A 12,628-nucleotide genomic window follows, 5' to 3' on the forward strand; every position below is an offset into this window, starting at 1 on the left:
AGAATTCCAAAAAGAATTTCTGCTTAAACAGAATACATGGCTGCTTAACAAAATAGATGACTTAGAAAACAGAGAAAGGAGAAACAACATAAGGATCTTTGGTCTGCCTGAAAACACTGAAGGAGTAGACATTCTCCATACAGGGCATGTGTTTAAGGCATGGTATTTCCTTTGTGGGTTATATTTGATGGCACTACAGTTGTTAAAGGTGTCCAGTGGGGAACATAGTGAAGGATCACTGTATGTGCCTATTGTAGTGATGGGACAGGGTGCCATGCCCTCTGTAGTCTGCTGCAATCACACCATGGTTACTATAAAGCACTTTGTCTATTCAGAATCTTCAGAAATCTTTATCTGTTTAAAAACTTATCTGTAGTGCTTGTTGTCTTAGGCTATTGTATAAACTGAAACATTTACTCTGTGTAATTATCTCTTGGCTAGTGGGGGCTGGTTCTTTTGTGTTCTTGTAAAAAAAAAAAAAAAAAAAAAAAAAAAGTTGTTGTTCTGGTCTTTGGTGCAGGCTGGAGAAGTTGTTTGACCGCAACTGAGCTACAAAATATAAGTATCTTTTGATTATTTTAACAGATTACTGTTTTATAATTTAATATATATAAAGCACTTTGTCTATTCAGAATCTTCAGAAATCTTTATCTGTTTAAAAACTTATCTGTAGTGCTTGTTGTCTTAGGCTATTGTATAAACTGAAACATTTACTCTGTGTAATTATCTCTTGGCTAGTGGGGGCTGGTTCTTTTGTGTTCTTGTAAAAAAAAAAAAAAAAAAAAAAAGTTGTTGTTCTGGTCTTTGGTGCAGGCTGGAGAAGTTGTTTGACCGCAACTGAGCTACAAAATATAAGTATCTTTTGATTATTTTAACAGATTACTGTTTTTATAATTTAATATATATAAAGCACTTTGTCTATTCAGAATCTTCAGAAATCTTTATCTGTTTAAAAACTTATCTGTAGTGCTTGTTGTCTTAGGCTATTCCACCCTCCCTCCCTGTTGGTATCTTGCTCTTATACTTGGTGGCTTTGCAGTTGCCCGTCCCTACTGTGACACACCTCCCAGTCTAGTGTCATTAGCTCATTCTTCTTAATACAGAGAGAACATTTGATAAGGCCTTCTGTTCCTCCTTTTTACCTTTTCAAAAAGTAAAACAAAACTTTTTTTTTCTTTTTCGCCTGAACCTTCTTGTGTTCTGACTGTCCTTCTCAAACATATTGGAAATATACAATATATTTCAGAGCATTTGTTATAACTGTATTTGCTATAACTGATTTAAGTATTTTTTTCTGGCTTTTTGAATATTTACTGCTTAGCGACTGCATCTTAGCCTGTTTATACAGCTCTGCATTCTATTTAAACTGTTTTTGTGTTAATTAACTGTTTTGCACTCTTAAAAGTTATTTGTTGCTTAATTTTACCTGTAGGCTAACACACTCAAGTGTGCTAGCCACTTAAAAGCATTTATAGCATTTACTGTCTGTTTTTTTTCCTTGTCTCTGTAAAAAAAAAAAAAAATCTCTTGTTTTCCCACCTTACTGAACTAGAGTAGTCCAGTTTCAGAGTTGCTGATCCCTGGGCTTTGTTTTTAGTTCCTGTTACTGATCCATTGCCTTATTAGGAAGGAGGAAGTTTCTTTGCTTACCAGTGGGAGTGGGAAGCACTGAGCAGCCTTTTGTCCGAATTGGTGAAGTTTCAGCCAGAAACTAGTAGTCTATTGGTCGTTTTGGGCCAATTCCTAGCTCCTTTCAGCCCCTGCTATAAAACACACTAAACGCGTTTTCCAGCTTGTACCAACTCTGCACAGATCCTCGTGGTGGCCTGCAGAGTGATCCAAGCAGCAGAGAGCTAAAGAGTGACTTTCTACCAGATATAAGTATTTTTTGTGGCTTTCCCACTGTTATTAAGCTAGCGACTGCATTTCGCCTGTTTTACTGCTACTTTAAGTGATTTCTGCATTTTACACTGTTTATTGCACTTTAAGTTACTAATTGTTGCAAATTGTTTCTGTAGGCTACACACTAAAGTGCGCTAGCCGATTTACAGCATTTATAGCATTTACTGTCTGTTTTTTTCCTTATCTCTGTAATAAAACAAAAAAATCTCTTGTTTTCCCACTTTACTGAACTAGAGTAGTCCAGTTTCAGAGTTGCTGATCCCTGGGCTTTGTTTTTAGTTCCTGTTACTGATCCATTGCCTTATTAGGAAGGAGGAAGTTTCTTTGCTTACCAGTGGGAGTGGGAAGCACTGAGCGGCCTTTTTGTCCGATTTGGTGAAGTTTCAGCCAGAAACTAGTAGTCCATTGGTCGTTTTGGGCCAATTCCTAGCTCCCTTCAGCCCCTGCTATAAAACACGCTAAACTGTACTGCTGATCTAACCAGCATATCCTATAACTGAAAAGTTCATCTCTACTTGATTCCCAAGTAGACTATTCTCTATCTGTAAAGCCTAGCACTTACTCCTACAGTACTTGCACCTTGATAAAGCACTCTTATTATAGATAGTACCCCACCAGCCTAAAACCCACTTCCCCCGGAGTCCTTTGAAAGTTCTTTATCTACTACTTCTAGTATGTCGAGGGATCAGTTGCTAGTGTCCTCTCCAGCTCAACTGGTGAACCTGGGAATATTGAGGCAATGTTACAATTGCCTCATGTACACAGACAATCCTCTCCTTCTCCCACAAAACACAAATACATGCGAGAGATGCAACTATACGGTCAAACTGGAGGCTGAGCTCTCTCAACATAGGACTGGCAAGACCAGACAGGTGGAGAAGGTAACCCACACAATACATACCCAGTCACACATGGTACCATCACAACTTCAAATCATACACATACTCACACAAAGACATACTCGGAGGCTCTGATCAAAAATTTACCAAAACGGCAGAGGCCACCAAAGCAGACACCCAAACAACTACCACCTCACGACCCAACACATGCAACACATAGACCACACAGTCAGAGTGTCAAACAGTCACAGCCCTTAAGGCCAAACAAAATGCCAGACACACTTGTCATTGGTGATTCCATAGTCAGACACACTGACGTCCCGCTCACCAGACTGAGTAAGGAGAAGGTCACAGTAAGCTGCCTGTCGGGCGCTAGAATCCGCCACATAACGCAAGCACTCAGGTCTCTCAACAGCAGGTACAAGTACGACTCAGTCATTGTCCACGCTGGTGTCAACGACCTGAGGCACCTCCTTGGACTACATGAAAAGGGACGTCGAGGAGCTCTCTGATTATGTAGCCCAGGCAGGTATGACCCTGACCTTGAGCAGTATCCTACCATCACCTAGAATGATGCCACAATACAGTGATAAGATGATCAGCTTTAATAATTGGCTTAAATTCTGGTGTCATTCAAAGGGGATCAATGTCTGTCTGCCTGGGATGACATGCTGGACAAGCCACGCTGCTTCACAAGGGACGGCTTGCACCTGTCACCCTGGGCTTCCGGATATTGGCAAAGGCTCTTGCCACCCCATAGTGCCTTTTTTAAGCAAGGCTCAAATTCTCAACCTACCACCCTACAACACCAATAAGGAAAAAAACTAAGGGTAATGCTGCTCAATGCCAGAAGTCTCAATCTCAAGATGCACGCACTCGAGGCCCTTCTCAATATGGAGAACATCGATGTCTGTGCTGTGACAGAAACCTGGTTCAAGGCTCCTGAGAGCACCCCAGCACTAACAGGTTTCACCTCATATCATGCGTTCCGGCCCCAAAATCCGGACAACACCAAGAAAGGAGGGGGGGTGTCCATATTCATAAAGAACACCCACACCTCAAGGTTGGTGGCAACGCACGATGCATCGGAGACCATCCAGGCGCAATTAACCATAGGCAAGACTGCTCTGCAATTTGTAGCATGTTACAGGCCACCCTCTCAAACTCAGAAACCTCACATGGCCTTCCTGAAAACATTGGAGGGGATAAATGTATCTCCAAACACCATCATACTAGGTGACTTCAACTACCCTAATATAGACTGGGAACACTACTCAAGCCCGAACACTCTAACCCAAAGATTCCTGGAGTTCATAAACTCAAATGCCATGGAACAACTAGTCACCATCCCCACAAGAGGTGAAAACATACTTGATCTCATCATCACGAACATGGGATCAAAATGTTCAACACCGAAGTATACCCTCACTGGTGAGATTAGATCATAAACTAATCTCGCTGGAGGTCCTCATCCCCCCACCTGAAACAAAAAGACCACAGTGAAAAACTTCTCAAAAGCCGATTTCACACTTCTAAAACTAGTGTGGTCTCCTTTAAGGCCCCTGAGCCAGTGGTAAACATTACTCAAACCGCTGAATCACTTACAAATGCCTTCTACCAGCACCTACAGGACTGCATGGATCAGGCAATCCCAAACAAAACTAAGACTCTCTGTACCAAAGGCAAGCGTCCAGTCTGGTGGACCCCAGCCATAAACAAGCTCTACAACAAAAGGAGGAAGCTACTGCAAGATAGAGCAAAATCCTTGAAAGGTAAGACACCTTTGATCATTATAAGTAAAAAACTAAGAGCTCTCATAAAATCATCAAAGGCAAATTTTGAGAGAAAAATCGCCAAGGACTCTAAAGACAATCATAAGGCCTTCTTTAGCTATGTTAGAAACCTAGGAGGAAACTCCCAGATATGCTCAGAATTAGTTCAAAATGATGTGAAAATTACTGAACCTACACACATTGCTAACCTACTGGCTGACAGGTTCAGTGCAAACTTCTCCCCCCCCTCCCCCCCAAAAGGAGAGATATCTATTCCAGAGGATTGTAGCCCCCCCCAAACATCTCCAACGCCCAGGTGAGAACTGCCCTCACTAAGGCAAAAAACACAGCATCCATGGGACCGGATGGTGTCCCCGGCTGTGTGCTTCATGAACTCAACGAGGAATTAAACCCACAGTTAGGACAGCTGTTTAATCTTAGCCTCACCTCAGGATCGTACCCAAGGAGTGGCGCACGGCGACTGTGGTCCCACTTCATAAGGGCAGTGCCTCCACAGACCCTGGAAATTACCGCCCCATTAGCTTGACAAGCCTTATCTGCAAAGCCATGGAGAGGATCATAATGGAACTCATAAATAAAGACATAGGGAACTTGCAGACTTTGGATCCAACCCAGTTTGGCTTTGTCAAAGGCAGATCCTGCCTCTTAAACTTGGTTGACTTTTTCGAGACAGTCACCAAGGCCATTGATGAGGAAAGGCAGTCCATACAGCCTACCTCGACCTGGCAAAGGCCTTCAACACAATACCCCACTCAGGTATCATCGAAAAACTCATCAGCTTGAATGTAAACCCATACATCACAAGATGGGTTGAAAACTGGCTAAGCGACAGAACCCACAGGGTCAGAGTTGCTGGAGCCATGTCAGACTCAAAGCCTGTCACAAGTGGTGTCCCACAGGGCTCAGTCCTGGGTCCACTCTTGTTCGGCATCTACTTTTCTGAAGTACAAGCAAACACAGGAGGGTTATGGCTGACAAAGTTTGCAGATGACTGCAAACTGGGCCATAGTCGAACACACATCTGACACAGATATCCTCCAGAAGGGCCTCACAGAAACGGATAACTGGTGCCAGAGCCATGGCCTGAAGTTATACGGCAAAAACTGCATAGTCATACCCTTCGGGAAAAACAAGGTTACCCCTAGCTACCATATAGGTGACAATCCACTGAGCACAGAAAAAGTCATCAGGGATCTGGGGACCCAAGTTGACAGTAGTCTTTCGTTTGACACTCATGTTGCTAAAGTAGTTAGGAAAACCTTCTATATCGCCCACCTGATCATGAAGGGATTCACATCTAGATCAAGGGAGGTCATCGTCCCCTGTACTCATCACTCATTAGACCTATGATTGAGTACAATGCCCCATTCGAATGTATCTGACCAGACACCTGATGCAGCTTGAAAGGCCCCAAAAGTTCCTCACCAAAAGGATAAAGGGTCTCAAAAATATGTCTTATGCTGCCCGACTGAAAGAACTCCAGCTTTATTCAGTCTCATACCGCTTGCTCAGAGGTGACCTGTGCCTGACATATAAGGCCATGTCAAACCCAGATTTGATGAATATGCTTCACCTCAAAAATCTAGAACCCTCAAAACCACAAGGCGGAGACTTAAACCTTGACACGGTTATAAATAGAACGTGCTGGAGGGACAGATTCATCACCCAGAGACTCCTATGCTGTGGAACAAAATCCCGGTACATGTGAGGCAGAGCACCTCGCTGGCCTTGTTCAAGAGGAATCTTGACCAATGGATGGGAGATCGCAGATATACCCCAGGGATTACTTCAGTGTCACTGCTTGACAGAGGCACAGAAAAATGATAGGCATAGTTTTTATTCAAACTAAAGGGGTGGCGAAAGCCACATAACTATGGGCTAGGCTTATAAATGCCCTTGGGCAGATAGCCTAGTATGAACCTATGAACCTAATCTGTGGGCAATATGCAGGGAACTACCAACAAAGTGGTTGTTGCATAGCCAAGTGTGTGTGTATGAGACATGGGTTGAGAATGTTCTCTGGGTAATACAAGGGTTGCCTAAATTGTTTGCCAGGCCTTGATGTCACATGTAGGGGTATGGATTGTCAATCCCAGCCTCTCTTCTGTTTGACATCTGTTATCCTTGTAAGGTGGACATTGTGACATATAATAAGCCCACCATATAAAAATGTGCAAAAGCTGCTCACAATGAGTCCAGCTGTTATACACTCATGGCCACCTCCACACAGGATACGAATGACAAGCATAGACACACACACACACACACACACACCAAGTCTGATCATTGCCATATTTGGGATTGGAACTTCTACCTAACTAGTACATCACACTACAGCATTATGGAGTTATAGCACACGCCACAGAGATTACCTGGCTACTCCTTTCACAAAGGTGTATTTCAAGTGAATGACATCAGCAGACTTGCCAAAAATGGGCACTGGAGGTTGTAGTGACTGTGAATGGCCTCAAAAGCATTGCTCCCTATACAAAAAAACAAACAAACACACACACACACAAACATCCACACTTGCCATGTCTGGGAATAGAACTCCTACTTAACTAGTTTAACACACTACAGATAACTAGTTTATCACACTACAAAATTACACAGTTACAGGATGCACCACAGAGATTACTGGGCTCCTCTTTCCCCAAAGGTGTATTTCAAAGTGAATGACATCAGCAGGCATGCCAAAGTGGGGAATTTGCAATTGTAGTGAGTGTGACTGGCCTAAAAAGGATTGATGCAAACACACAATTGCCATGTTTGGTATTAGGACTCTTGCGTAACTAGTACATCACACTACTGCATTACACAGTTATAGGACGTGCTACAGAGATTATTGGCCTTTTCCTTCCTCAACGATGTATTTCAAAGTGAATGACATCAGTAGGCACGCCAAAGTAGGGCATTTGCAATTGTAGTGAGTATGACTGGCCTAAAAAGCATTGATCCCTGTACAAACAAACACACACACACTTACCAGGTCTGGGATTATAACTCCTACCTAATTAGTACAGCACACTACAGCATTGCACAGTTATAGGATGTGCCACAGAGATTACAGGGCTTCTCTTTTTCCAAAAGGTATATTTCAAAGTGAAGACATCAGCAGGCTTGCCATAGTAGGGCAATAGGGAGTGCAGTGTGTGTGCATAGGCCATATCCCATTCATCTAGAGGCAGAGACACCACACTCAGGCACACACAGGTTTATATTCCACAGGTACGTGTATACAACTGCTAGATGACTACTGACTTGTACAGTCATGTTGCACAGTTAGCACTAACACCACAGATACGATAGTGCTGAGGGATTCCAGAGGCAAATGTCTATGGTGATTGTCATTTGCACACCATGTGGCTTTAGCCAATTGGATGTGTGTTGGGTGGGACAGGCCTCATGATGGAAGGCTCTTTGTCACTGTCACTCTCTTCCACACATCTATGTATGTGTACTTTTGGCCTATTATAGTGTGTTGTCCTTGGATATATGTGTGTATTCCTATCCAATGTGTGTGCAAAGCATGACTGGTGTGTACTGAGGAGTGTATGCACTAACATCTGCGACTGTCAGATATGTATGGGCCACTGTTTTTGCCAGACATTGGCTTCATTTCTGAACATGCCCAGCATGACCTTTTAGTATTTTGTTGTCTGACATGGCCTTCATTTCTCTAAGTGTGGGAGCATACCCAGTATAACCGTCTGTATTGAATGTGTGAATCCATTCCAGGTAGATTGTACTCCAGTGCAGACCTTTGTGTTCTACACCTACAGCTAGCAAACTGTTTCTGCAGGATATCTGTAGATCAGTTGACAATATGGGGTCAAAATGGGCAAAGGATAGTGGATTACTGTAGGTAATTGTGTCTGTGCTGCTTCTGATACATGGTCCTGGTGTTAGCAGAGATATTCAGACATATGTACTGTTATACACTGTGATGTTTTATGTCATCAAGTACTGTCAGGTGGACATATTTGCTTGCAGTGATGTCCTGGGGAACACAGGGTGAATGCAACTATGTCCAGTATTGTGGTCAGCAGCCTACATATTCTTGCACAATCATGCCATTCTGGAGTGTAAGCTGCAGACACTTGCTGTTGGGTCTGTGTAAATGGTTCAGCACCTTGGTACAGTGGTGGCAGAGTATCCTATGCTTGTACATCCATCGACGTGACAGTATGGCCATATCCTGCTGTGGCCATACCTCACAGTTGTACCGATTCACACAGGTTACCCAGAGGCAGGGGTCATAATTCTGGACATTGCCCCCAGACATTGTGGTTTATAAGCAGGTTTGTAGCCACCCATTCTTGTGTTAGCAGCCAGGGATAGTATGTGCACACAGCTGAGTTTCAGACTTCACACACGCCATGACGCTCATTCTCCCACCCCCAAATTATGCTATCCTCTTCCATACATTATGTGAACATTATCTGATAATTTCCCTATAGTTATCACCTCATGACAGCAGTAATTTGGTGTTTGTTGGTCCAGAGTTCATGCAGTAGGACATGGTGGACATGTTACTGTGATTTGTCCACATGGCCTTGCATTTGGGTTCTGTGGACTGCGTTATGTTGTTATTTGGGAATCCATGACATAACATACATTGGCAGTATGGGTGAGACACAGGCCTTTGGTAGAGGACTGTAGGTCATTTGGTAGGGATGCAGGCCAGCTGTAGCAGGCCATTGCATTTTGTCACTCCTACAGTCCCAGACTGAAATACACTATATTCCCCTGGTGTGACAGGATAGGTGTGCAATGTGTTCATGCCAACACTTTCTGTCAGTATTGATCCAGTGGTGTGGATGCTGGCAGGGTGCTGCTTATAGCTAGGGACACACCTGTATGGGACACCTGCTCTGTATGCTGCATTCTTTCACTATTGCCATACACAGGATAGGGGTCATATTGTACTCATTCGCAACAGCAGGGATAAGACCAGAGAGGTACCTGTGGGTGGTGCTGGGGTGAGCTGGGTGCATGTGTGCTATGGACACTACTTGCATCTGACTCACAGATATGCATGGGGCATTCCACTTATGCTGGCTTGTGCAGGGACATCAGCTGGTTCTCAATACATCATTCTTATGACCTTTGTGGTCTGCCAGTGTTTGGCCAGGTGACATCGGTATTCCCTACTACAAGCCCAGATAATGTACTGCAAACCTGTATGTACAATTCCAAGGGTGTGTACTGCTTGTATATCTGGGCCAACATTCATGCCATGTCCATCTTTCAGATGGTGACACATATTACTTCCAAACATTTACTATGGCTTACTGCTGGAATGTGTTATACTGGGAAGCACTGTGTTTGGCACTGCAGTTGTGAGAACTTAGCCCTGTCATCAGCAGTACTGGGCAATGGCCACAAGGACAAACCTTCCCATGCATACATACTGACCACTCTCACACAATATACAACACACACCAATCTAACACAAGAAGACGTGCATATTGTACACATGCTACAATCTATCCTGCTACCTTGGCCAGCTCAGGTAATCTGTGTTCCACTGTTATTATACCTACACATACATGTTACTACATTTCTACATAGGATTGGGGGCACACCTGATTGGTATTATGTTTCTACATCGGATTGGGGAAGCACAACAGACTGTTACTACATTTTTACACAGGATTGGGGGTCACACCTGACTGTTACTATGTGTCTACATCGGATTGTGGGGCACACCAGACTGTTACTACATTTCTACATAGGGTTGTGGGGCACACCTGATGGTTACTACATTCCTACATAGGATTGGGGGGCACACCTGACTGTTACTGCATTTCTACATAGGATTGGGGGGCACACCTGACTGTTACTACATTTCTACATAGGATTGGGGGGGCACACCTGACTGTTACTAAATTTCTACATAGGATTATGGGGGGAACACACCTGACTGTTACTACATTTCTACATAGGATTGTGGGGGTGGCACACCTGACTGTTACTACATTTCTACATAGCATTAGGGGGGGCACACCTGACTGTTACTATATTTCTACATAGGATTGGGGGGGCACACCTGACTGTTACTACATTTCTACATATGATTGGAGGGGGCACACCTGACTGTTACTTCATTTAAACATAGGATTGGGGGGGTTACGCCTGACACTTGTACACATTTGTTATAACTGTACTGGTATGTCAGGTACTCCATTTCATTCTGTATTCTAACTCCTATCATGCTGACTAGAGGCATATCAGTGTACTGCAGGTCTTACGTTTGACTGACCTACATTTCAGTTTCTAATTTCTTACCCTTCAGAACTAACATCCCAATGCCTGACCTGTTGCAGTCTGTTTGTGTAGGGCTGGGGGGATGTTCTCCATAGCCATCAATCAGAGGCCTTAGCACAGCCTTTGTTTGTTTTTTTCTACACCTGTCCTGCTAGCTGAGACTGTTGTTGGGTATGTGAGCCTCCCTGACTGGCATGTGTGTGTCATATGAACACACGTTTGACCCAACAGATTTCCTGCAGTGAGTTTTGTCACCTTGTCTAGTACTGGCTACTGTGGTGACACCAGTATTTGTTACAGATCTCATGCTGCCACTGTAGGTGTCTACTATCTGCTGGCATCCTATACAGCCAAGCGATTCCCTTGCATGCTCACATCCATACCATAGATACAAGTAACAACACATACTACTCCATTCAGCAATTGGTAGGAAGAGTGACATACCTTGTGGCTGTGCCAGTATTGAGGATGGTGCTGGAGGGCTGACTATGTCAGATGCACATAGTACACTCCCTATACATGGTTAAGCACTGGTAGTGTCATGTTTGGCATCCCTTTTTCTGTATGTGCGTGTCAGAGAAAGGTGTCATTCCCTGGGTCCATACTGTGTCAGTGTATGTGCTATGAGTGGCCTCTTTGCCAAGGCCTGGGCATACTGGATACGCCTCCTTCTGCCTGCTGGGGCAGGCTCAGGTTGTTCATCCTCCATGTCAATCTGTGCAAGCCTGGGTGGAGGGGTGGGGCCCTGCCCCGTGCTGTTCCTGCTGCAGCTGTTTCCGCAGGATCATATTGAGTAGCATGGCACATATGATGACAATATGGGTACATGTAGCTGGTGAGTACTGCAAGGCTCCACAGGATGTGTCCAGGCACCGGAGCCATACCTTGAGCATCCCAAACACATACACTATTATAATTCTGGTCTGTGTGTGTGCCTCGTTATGGAGTTCTTGTTCAGGTGTATGTGCATTTCTGATGGGTGTCATCAGCAATGGCTGCAGTGCATAACCAGCATCCCCCACTAGGTGACCGTTAGGGATGTCACCTTTGGCAAATCTCAGGTACAGCTGCGTCAGATGCCAGATGTGGGAGTCGTGATAGCTTCCATGGCAGCCAGCACACACATTCATTATAATGTCCTGGCACTTGATGTAGGGGAAGCCCTTGTGGTTGATGTAGACCCTAGCCCACTCAACGGGTGGTGCTTTGATGCGTATGTCCGTGCAGTATATTGCACCCACTACCTCAGGGCATTCTGCTATTTCATGGAAGAGACACATATTGCTGGCCAACGCCTCATGGGTGTTGGGGAAATATACATGCTCACTGGCATGTGCTGACATGGCATCCAGGAACTGTTGGAGTACCCTGGATGCTGATGCCTGTGCGATTCTCATGGCATCCCCAGTTGGCCTTTGGAAGGTACCTGTGGCTAGTATTCTTAGGCCTAAACATACCTTGGTATCCACTGGGATGGGTTCCCCTCTGTTAGTTCTGTGTGTCAGGTGTGGCTGGCACAGCTCAACAGTTTGCTGTAGGAGGTCCCTGTCCACCCTATAGTGCTCCACTATCTCCAGCTCATGTAGCCCCTGGTAGGTTACCCTGGGTCTGTACACTCTTCTCCGTCTTCTCACTGTGGGTTGGTCAACAGCATTCTCATCCTCACCACCCTCAGCATCTTCCACATGTTGATGTATGATAGCTGCTGCAGCCCCTATCATTTTGTTGCTTTTGTTTGTTAAATGTTCCCTACTTGTGTACACCATTGGTGTAGAGTATGTGGGAAAAAACAGAGGGGTAAGGTGTTTGCATAGTTTATAGTGG

This window comes from Protopterus annectens, chromosome 1.part2, assembly GCF_019279795.1.
Source record: "Protopterus annectens isolate FY-2018-M chromosome 1.part2, PAN1.0, whole genome shotgun sequence".
NCBI lineage: Eukaryota > Metazoa > Chordata > Ceratodontiformes > Protopteridae > Protopterus > Protopterus annectens.